This window comes from Gadus morhua, chromosome 1 (genome assembly GCF_902167405.1).
Source record: "Gadus morhua chromosome 1, gadMor3.0, whole genome shotgun sequence".
Classification (NCBI taxonomy): Eukaryota; Metazoa; Chordata; class Actinopteri; order Gadiformes; family Gadidae; genus Gadus; species Gadus morhua.
In genome coordinates this window covers 5,077,385-5,099,333 of record NC_044048.1, presented here as the reverse complement: position 1 = coordinate 5,099,333, position 21,949 = coordinate 5,077,385, and the positions used below count along the sequence as shown (strand labels likewise).

Genomic DNA, 21,949 nt, shown 5'->3' with positions numbered 1-21,949 from the left:
CCAGTCTCGAACCTACTCAGCCCTTCCTGCTCTGCGTAGGCCAACAGAGAAACAAGATCCAGAAGTTCTACGTCATTGTGGATGGCAAGGCAATACCTTGCAGAGCACAAACATCAGTCGCTGCATTTGACAAGCTGTTTAAGACACACTTTGTTTTTGTTTAGTGAGGCACTTGATGGTTTCTACACATTTGTACAAACAGCTGTCTACAACATAGCTGTTGGTATGATCAGACAAAAGCCAAGAGATAGGGAGCTTAGGGCTAGGCTTCTTAATTTGAAGAAGTAACCTGCTGTACAATTATGTTTACTTGTTATGTTTGTAAACCATCACATCCAAATTCATATTCCATTTGTCGGCATTAGAAATTTCATCAAAGCCTTTATCCTGGAAAATACTTGCACTTGAATTGTGCAGAGAGTGGATGTTCATCAGTGTTTGGAACTTACTCTGGCCTTAAAAAACGTTTAGTTCAGGTTCATGTAAATAAGGTTCCGTCCGGTTCTAGTGACCTAAATGAAGGGAGAAGAGGGAAAGGGGGTCCCTCGGAGTGGCACAGTGGATGTGATGCTGAGGTTCCACACACCTATGAAAATGGGTTAGAAAATCAGTGCTCGTCTGAGTCTGCGATTAATTTGAATGATATGTGCGGGTCTTTAGTTGCACAGTAGTACAGTTCAAGCGGTAGTGGAGGCAATTGAGGAATTGGTTGACAAATCAAAACGAAGGAGACCCTTCTTAGTAATGTTCCATCAGAGCTTTCTGAGACAGTTGAGAGATGTTATCCATCAGTTGAAAATCCACTAAAAAATGTAATACAGGAGCTAAACATCAAAGATACTTTGGAGACAAGTGGAGAATTGTGCAACCAGTAGTAACATGTTCTAGGTGTGAGATTTGAAGGCAGACATGACAAAAAAACTGGGATGTACAGCCAGGTCCCTGTTACAGATAAGTTCATCTATGTCCTAGTTTTACGGGTGCGCGTGTGTGCATGTGTAAAAGAATTAATGAATGCGGGCGCGCGTGTGTGCGTCCATCTGTTTAAACACACGCAAACTAAACACGTAACGCATAATACAGTCCATGGCAATGTATATTAACGGGGGGACACATACATATTAGGAACAGTGTTCAAGATGATTATAATGTATTGCGTATATCATTAAATAGAACCACAGTTACCACATATCATGTTATATCATATAAGATTTCTTTGCCGAAATTTATTTGAGGACTCAGAGGTTGTGGAAGAAAACCTTATTCCATGTGTGAATAAGGCCATATTATTTGGCCATTAACTGAGCCATTTGAAGTTTGAAATGCATGTGCATCTGTCTCATCGGAGAAGCGCTGTCAAAATATCAACTCGTCAGATTCAAAAAAATCCGACCGATTTCCAATTCAATCAATCATAAATATTGTGTTTTACATTTATTTGTCTCGAGGGCTTATGATATCCTCCACGCTAGGCATTTGAACATATACAATTGCTGATCACTACTTTCATTGAATTTTAAGTTGTTTAGTCAACTTTGTAACACCTGTGGTGTTCCCGGTCAAAAATGACCACCAGAGGAAATGAACGGGTGATCCTAGATTGTGTTCATCCATCAGATAGTACACAACCACAAATCCACCACCGCCACCACACGCACACAAACACACACCTACAAACACACACACACACACACAGGGCCGTCGGACTGCGGGGACAAAGGGGACAGTTGTGGGGGGGCCCAAGGCAGAGGGGGGGCCCATGACCAAAAAAAACAAAAAACAATCAACAATCGCTTCACCCTCCCCCCCCCCCCCCCCCCCCCCCCGTCAACAATCGCTTCAGGATTTGGGGCCCAGGATTTGGTGCTACGGCCCTGCACACACACACACACACACACACACACACACACACACACACACACACACACACACACACACACACACACACACACACACACACACACACACACACACTTTCACGCACACACACACACCTACATGCACACGCACACACATACACGTTCAGGCACGCACTCACACACACACACACACACACTCCACCCCACGTGAACCCCTTTCAGACTGAACAATTAGGTGTCCTCTCTTTCCCGTGCTTATGTACCTATCCCCCCACGTGAACCACACTTTCAATACAAAATTGATGATATCTTCACAGATCCCCTATAGATAGCTTGCTTGTGCATTGCTCTTATTTTACTCTGAACACAATGAGTCGGCGCCCAATCAGACGATTTTCTGTCAGAGCTATTTTTTCAAACTGATGAAGAGGGGATTGAAGTTGAACCAGAAATAGAGGAGGAAGTCTCAGAAATAGAAGACAACGATCCAAGATTTTGATCCAGACCATGATGAGACCGAACAGTCAACAGATGGCGAGGAAGAGGCCCCTGAGGAAGAGGCCCCTGAGGAAGAGGCCCCTGGGGAAGAGGCACCTGGGGAGGGGGCACCTGGGGAAAAGGCCCCTGGGGAAGACACACCTGAGGTGGAATTCCAGTCCAAGGATGGCAACTTGCCCAGGACAGAGGAGGCAGAGCAAGAGGGGAAAATATCATTAGGATGACGCCAGGGCCAACACGGTATGCAACATCTGGTGTCGATGACATCAAGTCCAGCTTCCAACTCTTTTTACCAGAGTCCATTGTGGAAATTATACTGGCGATGACAAACCTGGAAGGGGGGCGTGTGTTTGCGGACACATGGAAGGCATTGGACCAGGTAGACCTCCAAGCCTACATGGCTCTGTTGATTCTAGTAGGAGTACATCGGTCCAACAATGAGTCTACAAAAAGTCTGTGGGATGCAGTGTCAGGGAGGCCTATATTCCGGTCAACTATGTCCATGCAGCAGTTTCATGTCCTCTCAAGAGTTATCAGATTTGATGACAGAGCTACACAACCTTTCCGCTGGCGAGACGACAAACTGGCTGCCATCAGGAACGTTTGGGACGGGTGGTTGGAGCGCCTACCACGGATGTACAATCCAGGCCCTGAGATGACAGTGGACGAGCGCCTGGTCCCTTTCAGAGGTCGCTGTCCATTCAAACAGTACATCCCAAGCAAACCAGGCAAGTATATATGCAGGTTTACACAGGGAAACCTGTTACTGGAAGGCCAGAAAAAAAACAAGGCATGCGTGTTGTGTTGGACATGACAGTCGGTCTCAAGGGGCATAATATCACATGTGATAACTTTTTCACATCACATGGGCTCAGGAGCTGCTGAAAAGAAAGCTCACCATGGCGGGGACAGTGAGGAAGAATAAGCCTTAACTTCCCCCTGCACTGGTTTCGACCAGAGGGAGAAATGCACTCTCATCCAAATTTGCTTTCACTGAAACACAGTCTTGTCATATTTGCCCAAGAAAATTAAGAATGTCATCCTGATGAGCACTCTACACAAATACGCCGCTGTCAGCAAAGCAGAGCACAGGAAACCCCAGATCATCCTGGACTACAACAGAAAAAAGGCATTGACTGCCTTGATAAGGTAATGTATATTTTCATCTGTCATGCATTTGATTTACTTGTATCCATGTAAAACATTTTGTGTAAGACAGATTCAATATTGTTTCAAATCTAGTCATTGTTTCTTTCATTGCAGCTTACTGGTACATACACCTGCAAGTGAATGACAGCTCGTTGGCCTGTGGCAGTGTTCCACAACATCCTTGATGTGTCTGCATGTAATGCATATGTGGTGTGGACAGCGATTGACCCAGCCTGGAATCAGGGGAAATGTTTCAAGAGGAGACTCTTCCTGGCAGAGCTTGGGAAAGCTTTAGTGACTCCTCTAATTCAACGGCGCCAGCACCTTCCCCGCACACCAGCCTATGGCAGTCTGGTGAGGAGTCTGCAAGCCCCAGCCACTGCCCTGGCCGCTCTGCGCCCAAAACAGGGGCAGAAACAGAAGAGTTCATGTTGATGTTCTGTGAATTTGGTCTGTTTTGATTTTTCTGTCCTTTTTTTACAATAAATGTTAATTTTGGAACACAACTTTCAATTAGTGTGTCTATTCACTGCAGTTATTCATGTAAACCAGTAGTCTGAGACATTGTTTACAGGTTAAAAGGGCGCTCAATAAAATTTGGTAATGAGGAGGGAGAGATACGAACACGACACAAAGATAAACTGATGGCATGATAAGTGATCTCAAACATTTAATTGTGGATCACCATAGCCTCTTCAAGATGACATTCCCGACCAAGAGATTAATACCCAAGGATCTTTTTATGGTCATTACCCGCGTTGTTTAAGACAAATAGGCCCTCTCCTTCATGTTTGGTGCATGAGGTTTGAGGCCAAACACAATTTTTTCAAATGCTCAGTTAAGAACTTCAAAAATGTTACCAAAACATTGGTGAAAGCACATCAATCACACATGGCCTTTTACTGGGAAACATTTAACTTCCAAAGGTTTGAACATGGACCAATATGTCTAGAGATAGTTTCTTATTTAGAGGGATGTGAAATAATATGTGACTGTCTTGAGCTTAGTGACCATAATGATGCTCATACTACTAATTGGGTTAAATGTTTTGGAAATAAATATCACATGTGTTTATTTGTCTGCTGTGCCTTTGAATCTGATATGCCAGTGTTTAAAAAAATTATTAACATAGTCTTAAAAGATGGCTGTGCATACTTTCTTCTTGGTGAAGTTTTGACATTGGGATTTCATGACCATTTCAGTGCATATTGTATCCAGGAGAGACCTAGTCCATTTGTTATTGTAAGCGTTAAGAGTTGGTTTTACTATGAAGCTTTTGATAAGCAATATGCTTACAATTCTGATGGAAACATGTATTTGATCCCTCACTGTCACCTTTTCTAATTCTGTGCTATATTGGAACCTTCATTTTCCAAAAAATAAGGATAAAGCTAAACTTGTATGTTGTGTCTTTTAAGAGCTAACTAACAATTATTTCCATTAAACGTTGTATTAATTATTTTTGGCTCATTGCAAGCTTTTGGTGGAAAGCATGACACTATTTAGAGTTCAATTAACACTAAATTTGATTTGAAGTTTAACTCTGCAGACTAGTGCAATGAGTTAAACCAACTTTTTCTTTTGCTAGTTTGTAACTCTGCACATATTCATTTTTAACACTATTTAGAGTTAAATTAACACTGAATGTGATTTGAAGTTTAACTCTGCACACTCGTGCAATGAGTTAAACGAATACTTCGTTTTGTTAGTTTGTAACTCTGAACAGATAGATTTTTAACACTATGTCAGAGTTACTTTGTTAATAAACTCCAGGATAGAGTTAAAATTGACTCGGACAGATTCAATTTAACACTATGGATTTTGCTGTGTATGTATCAATACGCACTTGTTTACGACCTATTTAATTTTCTGTAACATCCACACATATATCCTACATATATATGTACATGTTATGTGCACAATATTCTGAACAACCCCCGAACATATTGATTCTAGATTCCTGTGATAGAAGCGGGACGCTGCTGTGATGAGGAACATTAATGTACACAATGTATGCAACATTCACGTTGCAAACGACTTCATGAGCACGAGCAAGCTCCAAACCACATTAACCACGTTAAGTGCGGCAACTGAGCTGCCGTCAATTGTGTTGTTTTTGTCGTAAACTAGGGTCCGCTGGCTAGGAAATCGACAGATATTCCAAGGTGTCCTTCAAAAAATATATCAATGGCATATCTTTCTATTTTCTGCAGTTCAGACTTGTAATTAATAAGTTACTTTTGTAATGAACATTTTTTTTAATTGGTGAGTGGTGGCTAGTTACGTCACTCTGAGAGATGTGCATGGACAGATTTCTTAGTGACACAGCCTATAACCTATTTGTGAAAGCAAAACACCCAGCTCATTTATTTAACGAGGCAGGGTTGTTTGAAACAATTAAGTTATCATGTGTGAGAGGTAATTCCTCCTCCTGAGTGTGCTTCCTATTTATGTCTAGTGTATCCCTACTGTCCACAAACACCCCACAGCAAGTGTTGCCACTTCCCAGTGGTCGTGGTGTCATATGTATGAAAGAGGGCATTCAAATATACTACAATGATCAATTAGGCGGCCGAAGCCCTAAAGGAAGTGATGCAATAGGTGACTCAGTCGAGGACATTAACAAGTAAGCTATAGACCTGGGATCTCTTTTATATCAAAGAGGGTCTCAAAGGACGCATACGATTATCAACTTGGGGGCTCGAGCCCTAAAGGAAAGGCTCACACAGCATCATCAAATGCTCCATTGTAACGCATTGGCAAAAAGCCGTTTCTTGTTGCCAAAAAATAAACTAAATTAGTTGACAAGAGATAGAAACTTGGCAATGAGACATTCAACCAGTCTTGGGATTACTCTGTGAAAATTGTGGGTCTCTGGAAAAAAGCCGGCCCCAACCCAAACCCTAACCCGAAACCTCAGACCCCCCTCCCTGCCCTTGGGGTCCGAGAGGGCCAAGTTTCGGTGTGGGGTTCCCAGTTAGGCCTTAGATTAAGGAAGTCAATTTTCAGGGCGGAAGGACCTTCGTATCTCAAAAACTTTCCACCACATTCTGATCCACTAGATTTTGCAGGGAACACTCCTGAGAGGCTTTGTCCAAAAAACAGTCCATTTGGGAAAACATTTTTTCTGTCGTTCTCGGGACCCCGGGAAACGTGCATTTACATTTTGGTGTCTCTAGCTATCTCGAAAAGGCGGGAAAAGGGGCGTGAGCTCCAACAGTTGAGTAAATGTGCTAGACAGAGTGAGTCCCAATTTTTTGTCGGATGGAGGTGTACATTTGTGCCTTAGGATGTGTAGACACAGCTGGCCTGTGGACAAGTTTTTGAAGTCTGGGGTCAAAAGGTAAAAAAGTGCCGGCACCACTTATGGGATAACAAAAAGTTAATGTGCATTTCTCTTGTAACTTTTTGTCATTATTAAGAGTTCTGTTATTCAGATATGCATGTTTGATCACTAGGGTGTAGGTCTGGGAAGAACTTCAGGCCAAACTCTTGCAAGCGAGCCACTGGGTGAGGTGCAACGAGGTGCGTTTTATGCAGTGGTTCAACGTAGTTATACTACAATCTGGTGTGAGACTGGATTAAGGGGCGTGGTTAGTTTCAGTTTTTTATAAATCGGATGGTCGTTTTGACAAATCAATAACTGGGCATGCACTGCGCAGCAGGCCCGCTTTAGAAGTTGAAAAAGATCTCACGATTGAAATGCATTTGTTTAGTATTGAATTAAAATACATATTTAAATATAAAAATATCTAGTTATAATATTATAATAGGCCATATAGCTTTTATTAAATTATCGTTATAACTAGATTTGTATCTGACCATTGACCATCCACTTCTACCAATCCAATCAACAAAGTACACCAACCAACCCGGTGTACTCTAGGTATAACCAGACAATATTAAAATATTTATAAGGCTATGCGTACAGCATATCATACATTTGACATGTATATAGAGTTAGACTAGATGTATGTATAAGGTTAAAGGCCGGATTTGGTTCAAATTCAGCCTCCGCTGGCCCACAATAGATCGTCTCGTTGTCTCTGTGAGAAAGCGGTATTGAACCCCCAACTCACATGCGGGACGGGACGCAACCAAGGAGTCGACTTGTCGAAAGCAGGAGTTGGCTCGGAGAGTTTAAGGCTTCAAAAGGGTTGCCGGTTTTTTTACAGTGCCGAAAAAGTGCAAAAGTCCAACAAAAGAATACCTCTCAGCAAGCACATTGGGATAGGTGACACATAAATACAACAATGATCAATCATCAAACGCCATCGAAAAATAGCCCCAACACTATGTCTTCATTACACAATGCATACAATTATATACACACACACACACACACACACACACACACACACACACACACACACACACACACACACACACACACACACACGCACACACATACACACACAACACAGTCTTTGACATAAATCACACCAACCATAAAACCGACGTTTGGAAGCACGAGCACCACCCCACCACCCTCGCCATCAGCAAACCAAATGAACTGTCCTGCAACAGGAAATAAAGCTCTGGTTCCCATGCAGCATACGTTTGCCATGGACCAGTTTGCCGGACGGACGGCAATAAGGGTAGTTGAATCGTGAGCGTTATGTTTTGACAAACAAATGAATGCATGGTTAACTGTGTGAAATATGTATCATGTTGAGTAAATAAATGAAGTGGATTAAACTGTGGTGTGTGGTTGTTGTTTGTAGTGTGGTGCTATGTGTGTATGCAAACGGTAAACGGGGCTAAACGGTAGGCCCGTTTAGCCCCGTCACCTTGAAATGTGACCCTCTCTTTTCACAGTCTCATCACACTTTATAAGTTAATTATATTTAAATTGTTATAACCATGTAGCCTTTATTTTCTTGCCGTTATCATTACTTCCTTTCGCGTTATATCGATATCAATTCTCGTTATAACGAGATCTGTATCCGAACATTGACCATCCTCTCTCATTCTATGAATGAAATTCATATTGAAGGTCTGGTACTACTGTATATCCCTTTTCTCGTCCACCCATCTTGAATTTAATGGACCACTTTTTGGTGCAAAAATCTTAAACCCTGGCCAAAACACAGTGGAAAGGAGAAAGAGGGAGCCAAAGAGAGAGACACTGATGCACTACGGAGCCTAGTAGGACTAACTGATGGGCCTCTCTGTATATAATATATGACTATATACATACAATTTATATAAATATGTATATATCGTGAGCATGAGTACGAAATGTTTTTGGGGAGGTCTGCTGTAAAAAACTGGGAAATCAGAGTATCCCTTACCCTTTGATGCACTTGTTGTTTTGACAAATTCATAACTAGAGGGTGCATTGTACTATCTGCGCAAACCCCTTCTGAAGCTCTCTCTCTCTCTCTCTCTCTCTCTCTCTCTCTCTCTCTCTCTCTCACTCTCTCTCTCTCTCCCCCCCTCCCTCTCTCTCTCTCTCTCTCTCTCTCTCTCTCTCTCTCCCCCTCCCTCTCTCTCTTTCTCTCTCTCTCCATTCGTTAAGTAGAGCACAAAAATTGTCTGCGAAACGCTCCCATTCAAAATGCATGGATTTACATTTAATCTTTGTAGCATGAACGATTTGTTTCCGTTTTTGAGGTCTGCTGAAAAATAGAAAATATTGACATTTATATAACTAGAGGGTGCACTGTACTGTCTGCGCAATCCCCTTCTGAAGCCTCTCTCTCTCTCTCTCTCTCTCTCTCTCTCTCTCTCTCTCTCTCTCTCTCTCTCTCTCTCTCTCTCTCTCTCTCTCTGTGTCTCTCTCTCTCTCAAAGTCGGACAATCGTACTCTGGGACACAATTCAATATATTAGCGTTTGCGCGCATGAGCACAGAATCGTGTGATACCGGGTTGGCTAATCCTGAGTCTCTGCTATTCTTCAAACAATGGTAGCCAGGAATTTATTGGGGAAGAGCGGAGCAATATTGGTTGCTTTCATCCTATTGCGTTGGGACGACGTTGGAAACCCAACAATTTATTTGCATAGCATTATCAGGAAATAAGCTATGACATGGGCTATTCAAAGTAGTTGGTCCCTTTCTGCACTGTTGAAACTGTTGAAATCTGCTTGTGATCTGCTTGCATCCAAACAACATCTGTCTTGGCGCCGTGTTTGATGCATTCTGAGGAATTGCACAGCCAGGAATCCATTTTGTATACAAATTAGGCATCAATCCTTGTGTTAGGACATATGTGTTAGGACATACTTGTCTGAGGTTGTTCAATTGGACTTTGTATTTGAAATGATCATGCGTTTCTTCTTTGAAAGATGTAGCCTAGAAGGAAGTGAAATATGGAAAATGTTCACTTGCAACTTTTGCATTCAACTTCCTCTTATATTTCGACGCACCAGTTGGATTTGTTTAACACATATCGGTGGCTCATGGTGTTTGGATGTAGAAAGACTGCCACTATTGTCAATAAAATGTGATTAATTCTCGTAATACAGGGCAAATAAAATAATTCTTCAATTGGTTTGGATCTCAGATCTCTGGCGAGGTCATCTCCATATTATTTATTTTGAAAGGTCCCAGTGGTTGTTTATTTATTTTTTCCAAGTTATCAAGGATTTAGTGCTAATGAGTTTAACCATAGAATTTTGCCGTCTGTCATACTATTACCACCATCAATGGGCGCTTCTGTTTTCTGTGTACCTTTTTTTGTAAACCAATGAGTTACGTAACAGATGCTAATTCCTTTTTTTTCCATATAAATCTATGGGCTCTATGTGTATCACAAACCCTTCTGCAACGCTGGCACACCAAAGCATTATATTCATGGATTTCTTGTGAAATGCTACACTCCTTCTTAATAACAATGGAGCCAGTTCTCCAGAATAGGAAGGTAAGCATTTAGTCAACGCCATTGGAGATAACATTCCAGAGTGCTTTTTCACCTGGGCCACAAAGCTAATGCCATAAATAGAATTTGTCGACATGCCAAAACAGAGACTCAAAAATGCCAAAGGCAATTTGCATATTAGTTGTATAGGTCATTGAATAAACAAGCTAGTATTGGTGCGTTCGAGAAGCATCGTACATGACCTGCACAAGTTGCTCTTGTGACGTAATTACCTGGCTTTTAGCACTTAGAGTATAGCATAGAGTTCCTGTTTGTTTTTGAGGGCATTGCTACATGGCGAGTCAGGAATGAACATCGTCATTGGCTAGTCATTGTTATTGTGAGCTACATTAGCCTCTTTAGCAATCAAGCTCGAAAACAAATAACAAAACTTAACATGTATTGCACGCACAGCTAGACCGGGTTGAAGCTGCAATGTGATGTATAAAATAAAAAGTTTGTAATATTATTTGAAATCGTGATTAAAACGACCAACGTGGGGGGCGCTAGCGAGCCGCAATGGAGTAAGTCGCACTTTTGTGAGCTCCTCCAGAATCTCAATTACAAAGATATATTATTTGACATCTATGCTCGAAAATACAAATTAAATGTGGTAACTGTATAATCAACACTACCCGGCAAAATCAGTGAAGAAGAACCGACGCCAATGGCAGCAAATCTCCGGAAATACAACTACGAAGCACGGGCCAACACAAGGCCCCAAACCTCCTCGGCTAAAAGTCCAGATAAATCCGCCTTGACCCCACCTGTACCTGGAGTAAATACAAGCATGAATACCGCAACAATCAAAGCCGACATCCTTTCCTCATTGAGAAAAGAAATATCGTCAGTTATCAGAGAAGAATTGAAGAATGCGCTGGCGAATGATTTTGAATCGCTGAAGAAAGAAATGATTGATGTGAAAACTGAGATAGCTAAAAACACAGCAGCTATCCGCACAGAGGTTGAGCAGGCGCAAGCTAATGTGAAGGCCGTCGAGGATGGATTGTCAGCGTGGTCGGATGAAGTTGTATCGGTGCAAACTACGGTATCGGACCTCAAGAAGCAAGTCGAAGATTTAAAAGAAAAATGTGAGGACATGGAGGGCAGGATGAGGAGGGGAAACATTCGCATCACGGGAGTGACTGAAGAACCGGGGTCGAGCTCTCCCACCGCGGTCTCCAAACTTCTCAAAGAGGTGTTACACCTGGACAGAGAGGTACTAATCCAACGCTCACACCGCAGCCTGACACAAAGGAGACCCGGAGACAAGCCCCGTGTAATTATTGCGAAGCTACACAACGAGGGAGATGCCTTGGATATTCTAAGGAAAGCCAGAGACCGAGGCGGCCAACTCAACTACAAGGGAAACCCGATCGCTATATTCCCGGACTACACCGCGAATGTCGCCAGAGCCCGGGCAGCGTTTACACCCGCCAGGAAGATGCTTCAGGGGAAACCTGGGGTCCGCTACGGCCTGCTGTATCCGGCCAGGCTCCGCATCACCAACAACAACGATGAGCGGGAGTTCGCGGATGCTACTAAGGCAATGGACTATATAAAGAAACACATCCTTCCAGCTGATGGACCGGAGCACTAAGCGACAGTATCCCTTACTGTCATCAGGTTTGAGAAAAAGAGAAAAAAAAAAAAAAAAGTCTGATACGCTAAATCCGCGACCTTTATGGCAATTTGATTATGAATATGCGATCTATTACGCCAGCTGTTTGAATGAGGGATTGTCACCTGCACATTGTGTAAGTAACGAATAAGTGAGAGATTATCAGCATACTCAAAAGTACATGGCTGCCTGCCGTTTTGGCTAAAGTAATTACTACAGTTACATTTGAAATTTAAGTTATTGAGTTCAAGATGTCTTTATTTTATATGAGGTTCTGGGGCAGCTCGATGTGCACATCTACTGACTGAATAGCCTATAGTTTGGCTTCTGCCCAAACCAAAGCGAACTCTGACTGTTCGCACAGCTGCAAGTTCGAGATGCAGCCTGAAACTGTGCCCCACAGGACCAACCGGACACTTATGTCAGCCGTGTTCTCGGCTATTGTAGTTCTATGTTCAGCTCTGTTTGTGTTGATTCCCATGTTCCCCAGGGATCTAAGAAGAGCAACAGTGAACTTTTCCATCCACATACTCTTTCAGGATAAGAATAATTTGTCAAAGTTGAAATGCTACAAAACATATAATGCTGTTATCTTAGTAATTCTTAGATATCTTTCATGTAGTCTCCAGTCTTTACTTGTACACCTGCTTTATTATTTGCTTGATTTTATTTTCTACAACTTTTTTATCAGTGTATTTTATATTATTTTACTCTTTCTTTTATTTCAATTACATTTGACCCTGCTTTTGAGATATGGGATCTCTTAAGGTAATAAGTTACAATGTTAAAGGTCTCCACAGCCCAATCAAGAGAAAGAAAATTATTAATCAGTTAAAGAGAAATAGTTGCCAGATTGCATTCCTGCAAGAAACTCACCTTTCAGATAAGGAACACGAAAAATTAAAGAAGTCCTGGGCAGATAAGGTATTTTACTCATCACACCCATCTGGTCGGAAAAGAGGTGTAGCTATTTTGATACACAGACAGGTCAATTTTACATCAACCAAAATTCATAAAGACTCGACAGGGAGATTTATAATGATAAATGGATTGATTGATGGAGTGGAAGTTTGTCTTATGAATATATATGCTCCAAACGAGGATGATCCTAGCTTTATTCGTACAATCTTCTCCATAATATTACAGCATAGCTCTGGTATTTTATTGTTAGGAGGAGATTTTAATTGCGTCATGTCCCAACATTTAGATAGACAACCTATGTCTAGCACTTCTACTTCTAGGATGAGCAATATGCTTAGGCATTTATCGACAGAATCTGGCCTGGTGGACATTTGGAGAAACAAACACCCTAAAGGCAAAGACTTTACCTTTTTTTCGCATAGGCACTCCTCATACTCCAGAATAGACCTCTTTTTTACTCCCAAGGCAGAATCTTATAGAGTAGTTGACATAAAGATCCTCCCAATTACATTATCCGATCACGCTCCTCTCGTATTGTCGTGGAACATTGGTAACAGGCCAGCAACTAAACAATGGCGATTAAATGCGTCGCTCCTCAATGATAAAGAATTCATTGCATTTATAAAAACTGAACTAAAAAATTATCTTGACACTAATACTTCACCTGAAATATCACCTCTTACTCTATGGGACTGTGCAAAGGCATATATTAGAGGCCGAATCATTTCTTTTACAAGTGCCAGAAAAAGAAAAAGGGAAGAAAAACAGCGAGAGCTAGAAGACAAAATAAGGCAGCTTGAACAGCAACACAAAAGAAACTCAACCTCAAGCTTATTAAATAATTTGAAAGAAGCACGCAGAGACCTAAACAGCTTAATTAATGAAAAAATAGAGGGCAATTTAAGATTCACTAACCAAAAATACTACGAAAATGGCAATAGGGCAAGTAGGCTATTAGCATTTAGACTTATAAAAACAACAATCATCAAACATAGTACAGAAATTAAAGGAAAATAATTCAACTCTCACAAAGCCGGATGAAATATCCAAGTCCTTCGCAGAATTTTACAAGAATCTATACAAAAATACAGACACCTGCACAAATGATGAGGAATTGGCACAATTTTTAAAAGACATCAAATTGAAAGAGTTACCTGAATCTATGGCAAGAGAACTGGATGAGCCAATTAAGGACCTGGAAATACGTCAGATAATCTCCACACTGAAAAGTAATAAAAGCCCTGGCCCGGATGGGTATATTAACGAATTTTATAAAGTTTTCATAGAGAGTATATCACCTTTATTGCTAGACGCTTACCATCATGCATTAAAATCTGGAACCATGGCCCCCTCTTGGAGAGAGGCTACTATAGTAGTGATACATAAAGATGGCAAAGATCCCACCAAATGCCAATCATACAGACCTATCTCATTATTGAATACAGATCTACGAATCCTAACTGCTATTCTGGCAAGACGTGTCAATAAAATGACTACAGAAATTATCCATCCCGATCAGACAGGGTTTATAAAGGGGAGATACTATGGAGACAACATCAGAAGGTTATTCAATTTAATGACACACCCAAAAGTTAAAGAAGAGGAGTCAATGATATTATCCCTAGATGCCATGAAAGCATTTGACCGAGTATCCTGGCAATACCTTATTCAAACTCTGAAACGATTCCAATTTGGCCCGAACTTCATCAAATGGATACAAACCTTGTATTCGGATCCACAATCCGCAGTTAAGGTGAATGGATTTCTCTCAGACCGTTTCACTCTGGAACGTGGATGTAGACAAGGTTGTTCACTATCTCCTCTGTTATTTGATATCAGTATTGAACCATTAGCACAGCTGATTAGGGATAATGATAATATTAGGGGAGTTACGATAAACGGAGAACAGCATAAAATCTCAATGTATGCTGACGATGTATTGCTGTACCTTACAAAACCTGTAACAACAATACCATGTTTAAAGGACATCATTTTAACTTATGGATACTTCTCGGGCTACAAATTAAACGTGGACAAAACAATGGCCATGGATATAGGCGGCAACATCTCAGATACAACTAAATTGCAGAGTGGGTTCAATTGGCCAATAAATGGCATCAAATATTTAGGAATTCATATACCACTGTCATTAGAAAGACTATACGATTTCAATTACAAAAGTTTAATTCATAACATTAGTAAGGACTTAGACCGATGGTCAATATTGCCCCTATCTCTGCTGGGCCGCATTGAGAGTGTCCGTATGAATGTGCTGCCTAAATTACTATATCTGTTTCAAATGTTACCTATTGACATCCCCAAAACTACATTTGACAAATTGGACAAACTTATTTCAATATTTATCTGGCAGAGAAAGCGACCAAGAATTAGACTAAAAGTGTTACAGTTATCTAAAGCAAAGGGAGGGCTCAAACTACCTAATTTGAGATACTACTTTTGGGCTGCGCAACTAAAACCGCTAATAATATGGCTTCAGGACTTATCATACACACGCTGGCTCAATATTGAAAAGAGTTTATGTGAAAGACCTATACAGGCCTTGCCATTCTTAGATGTCCATCCAAGTAAAATAAGTATGGGTGTCTGGACCAAAATTACATTAAAAATATGGAAGACAATAATATCTACATTCGGGCTACCTAAAACAATTTCAGCACTTACAAATATTGGATATATGAATGATTTTGTGCCCTCTAAATTGGATACAGGCTTCAGGAAATGGTCTGAGTATGGACTCACCAATTTACATGAACTCCACAATGCTGGCAATTTTAAATCATTTACACAGCTGTCGGAGGAATTTAAGATACCAAGAACAGATTTCTTCAGATACTTACAGTTAAGGGATTTCTTATTAAAACACAAAGACTGGGACAAAGTTACTAAACCAACGCTAATTGAAGAGTTATTGATTAAAGTACAAACAAAAAAATGGGATAAGAAAATAATAAGCTATTGTTACCAAATATTCCTGAGCATGAATTTGAATAATACTGCACAGGTTAAGGAGAGATGGGAAATTGAAATTAATTCCAACATATCACATGATATGTGGGAAGAAATTTGTACTGAAGTACATATGGTAACTAATTCAAATGTATGGAGAGAATTTAAATGGAAGGTAGTCATGAGATTCTTTCGGACACCTGAAATTACAGCTAAATTTAGCACAACACACTCAAATAAATGCTGGAGAAACTGTGGGCCACACATTGGTAATCAGACCCATATACTCTGGCTATGCCCAAAACTGGAAGCATTCTGGAAGGAAGTGTTTGAAACACTTAATAAAATATTTGATGGAAATATTACAATGGACCCAATGGTGGCCCTACTAGGTCTATTACCAAGAGGCATGGAAGGAAGAGCCAAAAAATATCTCTTACAGATACTACTAGCAACAGCAATTAAATGTATTACAGTAAGGTGGTTGAAGCCTGACCCTCCAACACACAATATGTGGACTGAAAAAATAAAGGAAATATATCAAATGGAACAAATAACATATTCCCTGAGGCTCCAAAAACATATATTCACTAAAAGGTGGAGCCCTGCTATGGGTATACTGATATAATTTTATTTCATCTTGTTTTATTCTATTCTGTTTTATTTTATATTTTTCTTTGTCACTGTGTCTCCGTTTCCTTTGTTGTACCATAACTGTTACCTTGTGTATGAAACAGCAGATATGAGGAGTAAGATTCTGTTTGATTTTGTATGAAACTCAAATAAAAATTAAGTTCAAAAAAAAAAAAAAAAAAAAAAAAAAAAAAACGACCAACGTGATACAAATGCAAAGAAAATACAACTCATTACGGGCGCAGCCATCTTTGTTGTTCGAGTCATAAGGTTAACCTCGCTGAACTCTCAGGAGCCCGAGCAGATGCGACCAAAAGGAGGCATGTCGCCGTGAAATATCGCAGGAAAGCTGGGAGGTTTCCCACTTTGCAACTCGTGCGGGTGGTGTATGATGCATATCAAACGAACCATAACTAGTTTCACTGGGGTGAGACGACACTTTAACAGCACAGAGGACTTTTGGTTTGCGGCCGTTGATAACACATGTAGAGGAAATTTTTACAAGACATGTTCATAAGACAATTTTACCCCTTAGTTATATCTATAGTAACCACATCCCTGTTTATACTATTATCACCCTTGAGGGGAACTGAGGAAGCATGAGTGACTCAGACGCAGCAATTCCCCTGAGCTACTTCCTGAGATGGCCCAATGGAGAAGTGGCATGGCTATCGCTATCCCTATGTGCCCTCAAGGACGTTTCCCAACACTCGAGTGTGCCTAGTGTTCGGGGAACACTACAGTGTTTCAACCTTTATATCGTCACCCTCTTAAAGTAATGGCCTAAGTCATATTTTCAAGTTGTTCAGAAAACAGAAAAAACTGAACCATATATAGAGTATATGATATTTATGAATCATTTCAAACACAAAGGTTATGACAATAGATTACTATTGATATAAAAATAATGATGTCAGTCAATTGTGTAACATAAGAGGATAAGATGACTTAGGCCAATTTATGAACATGCCTTTGTGATTTACTAAATTTTGAACCTGTCTTGGGCCGAATTAATTCTGGAATAAGTGAGGCAAAACAGTGCATTTCTTTTTTTTCCCACTACTGTAACAGACCATGAGGAAGGGTAGGCCTATGTCACTTACCAGTATGGAACGAGTCCTGCATCATGGCAATAACCTCACTAGCTTGGTAGACTTTCTTTTTTTTGGAAGTGGCCGCCATCTTGAAACGCTCATAAAATTGCCTAAGTCACTCTTGTCTAGTGACTTAGGCAAAATAAATTGGCCTAATTCACACTCTTGACATAGGCCATTACACTAAACGGGTAGGATCACATGATCTGTTCAACTGAGGATGTTGGGGATTTTACCAGAGGTGGCTAGCATCACAAAGAGCTGATTTAGGCAAGAAAATCATTTTGGCAAAAAGGTGACTTAGGCCATTACTTTAAGAGGGTGACGATATGCTTGTGATGTTGCCTGGCCTCTCTGCTGAGACACCTTTTTTCTTATACTTGTTGAGTTATTATGTCACGACTCAGAACGGGAATCAATTGCAGATCAAAAAGGATTTATTCACAAACAGTCCAGCAGGCAAATCAGATTCCAGGTACAGGCAGGGTTCGTAAACAGGCAGGCAGGCAGACAGATACAGACGGACAGGTACAGGCAAGAGATCCAAAACCGATAGGCAGAAGACTTAATCAAAAACAGGCAGGGTTCAAAACCGGGAAGAACAGTAAACTATAGCTTCTCTTTAAAGAGCTTCGCGCTAGTCTCACTCACGTGGCAGTCAGGTAGCAAACAGAACATACCGTGACAATCTGACAAAGTGAACAGAAAGGGCAGTGTTTATAAGACCCTTATTATATGCTTCTTAAAATTAATTGGCGTTAATAAGACTATCTATAAGTGTTAATAATAACACAATAAACATTTTTATTTTGAGATTACAAGACTTTTATAAGCACTTACTAAGAAATAAGAAATAAGAAACTTGTGAACCATTTATTGATAGCGTAATAACATTAATAATAGTCTTATGAGTTTTTAATAGTTGTTAATAAAAACATTACTAACCCATTTATTGAGCCAGCAACGGTGAGGATAAGGGAGGTTCACACCAAATACACTCACAATTAATTACAAAAATAATTTAGAGAACGTGCCTAAACCACTGACAGGCACTAATGCAAAGTTTGATGTTATTGCATGGCGAAAAATGTTTTCTCTGATGATTGACAAACAGTGTGCAGAATTTTTTGTTGGCTCCGGGGGCCACTGAGTCACTAATAATGTCTGTCATGCTGCCAACCAAGCCTAAAATGAGTGGTCACAGCACTGTCGTAATTACTGCGGTGGGTAACATTATCAAATAATGTTAAACATCACCATTGGCATGTGAGAATGATTACAGTGGATCTCTTAAACACAGTTTCCTGTATTCACCTCACTGCCAGGTCAATTTGATGAAGATTGAATGTGTAAATTGTGCATCTGTCTGGTATGAACTCCAGATTAACTAATCATCCAAAGGTACTCTGATTGCCAAATCACCATACTTAACATTGTTTCACCATACTATGGTGAAACAAAGCCCTGGGACATCATTGTATATTTGTCAATGAAACCTTGTCCCAACCACCGCCCCCCCCCCCCCCCCCCCCCCCCCCCATCAACAAAACTCTAGTTGAACGCGTTCAGGCACTAACTACATGCTAGAAACAGATGCATAGGACACTACAGCACTTCAACCTTTCTATGCTTGTAGTGTTGCATGGCCTCTCTGCAGAGACTACTTTTTTCTGATACTATCTTTACCCTTTTATATGATAAACACTTTCTATGTTTCATGACATTGTCATTACAGATTAAAGAAATGTCTCCACACACCCCTTGGAAAATGCTACCTCAAATGGCTCTGCGGAGCGCGTAGTCCAGACATTCGAGCCAATGATGAAGAAGGCAGGTGACGGGAACCTCAACACTAAGGTGTTAAGAGTGCTGTTTAGCTATTGCATTACACAGTCCACCACAGGGTTGTCACGTGCTGAAGGTTGCAAGGCATGAGGTTATGATCAACATTGGACCAAATTCATCCAGACCGCCGAACAAGGGTGGAACGAAAACAAATCATCCAAAAGAAAGATCATGACAAGAAAGTTTCAGAGAGGAGTTTCCAGGACGGAGACGCAGTGATCAGAAAAAAAATCAGTCATGGACCTAGGTGGACTCCCCGGGTCATTACCAAAATCACAGCGCCTGTGTCCTATAAGGTATTGCTGGGAGATGGCAGCACAGGAAATGTCGTCGGGGAGATGCTGTGCCGGGGGATTTTTAAGGAGGCCCACCACTCTGGATGCTGTTGAATTTCCGAGAGCAGAAACAACGCACTAGTACTTTGTATCAACAGAGATTGTTGTGTGGTCATTGCTAGCTGAAAATGTATAACCTATATCTTTTAAATGTTGTGTACTAGTGTGCAGTATATATGAAAGACACCTAAGCACACATTCTACAGCCTGAGACAAAGTCAGACACACAAAAATCTAAACGAAATCTTAGAATCAGATCATTCTATTTCAGTCTCAAATGCTACACAGCAAAGATTCTTTGGAGTTGAATGAGCCTTACACAAAATATATTTTTTTAACCAAGCGTCCGCCTGTCCACAACCTTTCCGCTAATGGTTAAGTCCATTAACATTTGACACTTGCTGATGTATTAAGCTTGGCGACTGATTTGATATGGGTTCTGAAGTGCAGGAATAAGGAGCTGTAGGGGTTAAGGATCCCTGTCCCAGCATATCTATCTCAGCCAGCAAGCTAGAAATCTTTGTCCTATTCACACATGCGCACACACACACTTACACAATCACTCGCACACGCTCGCATGCACGCACACACAGACACACACACAGTCTTGCAGTTATGTGATAGGATTTGTTTGAGCAAATAAATCAACAATAACCGAGTAATACTCTTACTCCCAAAAATACTCTGATACCCCGGGCCTTTACCCTTCCCTTTCCAAAGAAAAAACATTTAATAGTTGCAAGAGGTCATTAGAGGTCGAGTCATGGATGCAAACAGTCTCGCTATTGAATCTTCATGGAGGCCTAAACATGACATCAATTCCTATTGCAACACTCTCTAATCTATATTTGAATTTATTTTGAGATGCTAACAATTAAAGTTGCAAGTTGCAATGTAGGCGGGAGACTTCCAGAATTGATAAAACTCAATAACTGTGTTGTGTCTTCTCTAATTGGTTGTGTAACTGGGACAGGAATAGTTCCTGTCCCATGTACCCAACCAGTTTCATCTTGCTGGGTGGGTGGGTGGGTGAGTTGGAGGGCTTTTGGCAGTTTCGATAGTAAGATTCTTGTCACCAAAGTGAGGTACAGGCTGGCCAGCACATTTTTTTTGTAATTGTAAGATCTGATGTTATTGATACGATTCTTAAAATCAATATCGATCAGCATCTAAACTTCCCTCTCCCGGGCCAAATTGATCAGCTCTGACGGGGGGATCCCAAGGCGTTCCGAGGCCAGTGTTGAGATATAATCTCTCCACCTAGTCCTGGCTCTTCCCCGAGGTCCCCTCCCAGTGGGCATCCCTACGAGATGCCCGAACCACCTCAACTGACTCCTTTCTAAGCAGAGGAGCAGCGGCTCTACGCTGAGTTCCTCACGGATGGCTGAGCTTCTCACCCTATCCCTAAGGGAGACGCCAGCCACCCTCCTGAGAAAACCCATCTCGGCCTGCTTGTTTCCGCAATCTCGTCCTTTGGGTCATCACCCATCCCTCATGACCATAGATGAGGATAGGAACGAAGATCAACCGCTAGATCGAAAGCGTTGCCTAGCGGCAAAGCTCCCTTTTCGTCGCAACGGTGGGGTAAATCGAACGCAATACCGCCCCCGCTACTTAGATTCTCTGGGCGATCTCACGCTCCATCGTACCCTCACTTGCTAACAAGACCCCGAGGTACTTGAACTCCTTCATTTGGGCTAAGGACTCATTTCCTACCCGGAGTAGGCAATCCACCGGTTTCCTGCTGAGTCATGGCCTCCCATTTAGCGGTGCTGATCCTCATCCCAGCAGCTTCACACTTGGCTGCGAGCCGATCCAGTGAGTGCTGAAGGTCACAGGTCGATGATGCCATCAGGACCACATCATCTGCAAAAGGCATTGATGAGATCTTTTGACCACTTAACTGCAACCCCTCCCTACCACGACTAAGCCTCGATATCCTGTCCATGAAAATCACAAACAGGATTGGTAAAGTGCAGCCCTGGCAGAGGCCAACACCCACTGGGAACGAAACTGACTTGCTGCCAAGAACACAGACTCAGCTCTCTCTTTGGGAGGACAGAGATTGGATGGCCCTGAGGAGAGACCCCCTCAGCCCATACTCCCGCAGCACCTGCCAGTTTCTCCCGGAGGACCCGGTCCTACGCCTTCTCCAGATCCACAAA

At 41.4% G+C, this 21,949-nt stretch overlaps 1 long non-coding RNA gene across 1 annotated transcript; it reads left to right on the top strand.

Moving 5' to 3' along the window:
* Positions 1-3,126: 3,126 nt before the first annotated feature.
* On the top strand, positions 3,127-4,012 carry LOC115553672 (uncharacterized). Its single transcript, XR_003978476.1, has 2 exons — positions 3,127-3,506; positions 3,621-4,012. It is a non-coding gene; the product is annotated as an uncharacterized LOC115553672 (long non-coding RNA).
* The last annotated feature ends 17,937 nt before the right edge of the window (positions 4,013-21,949 follow it).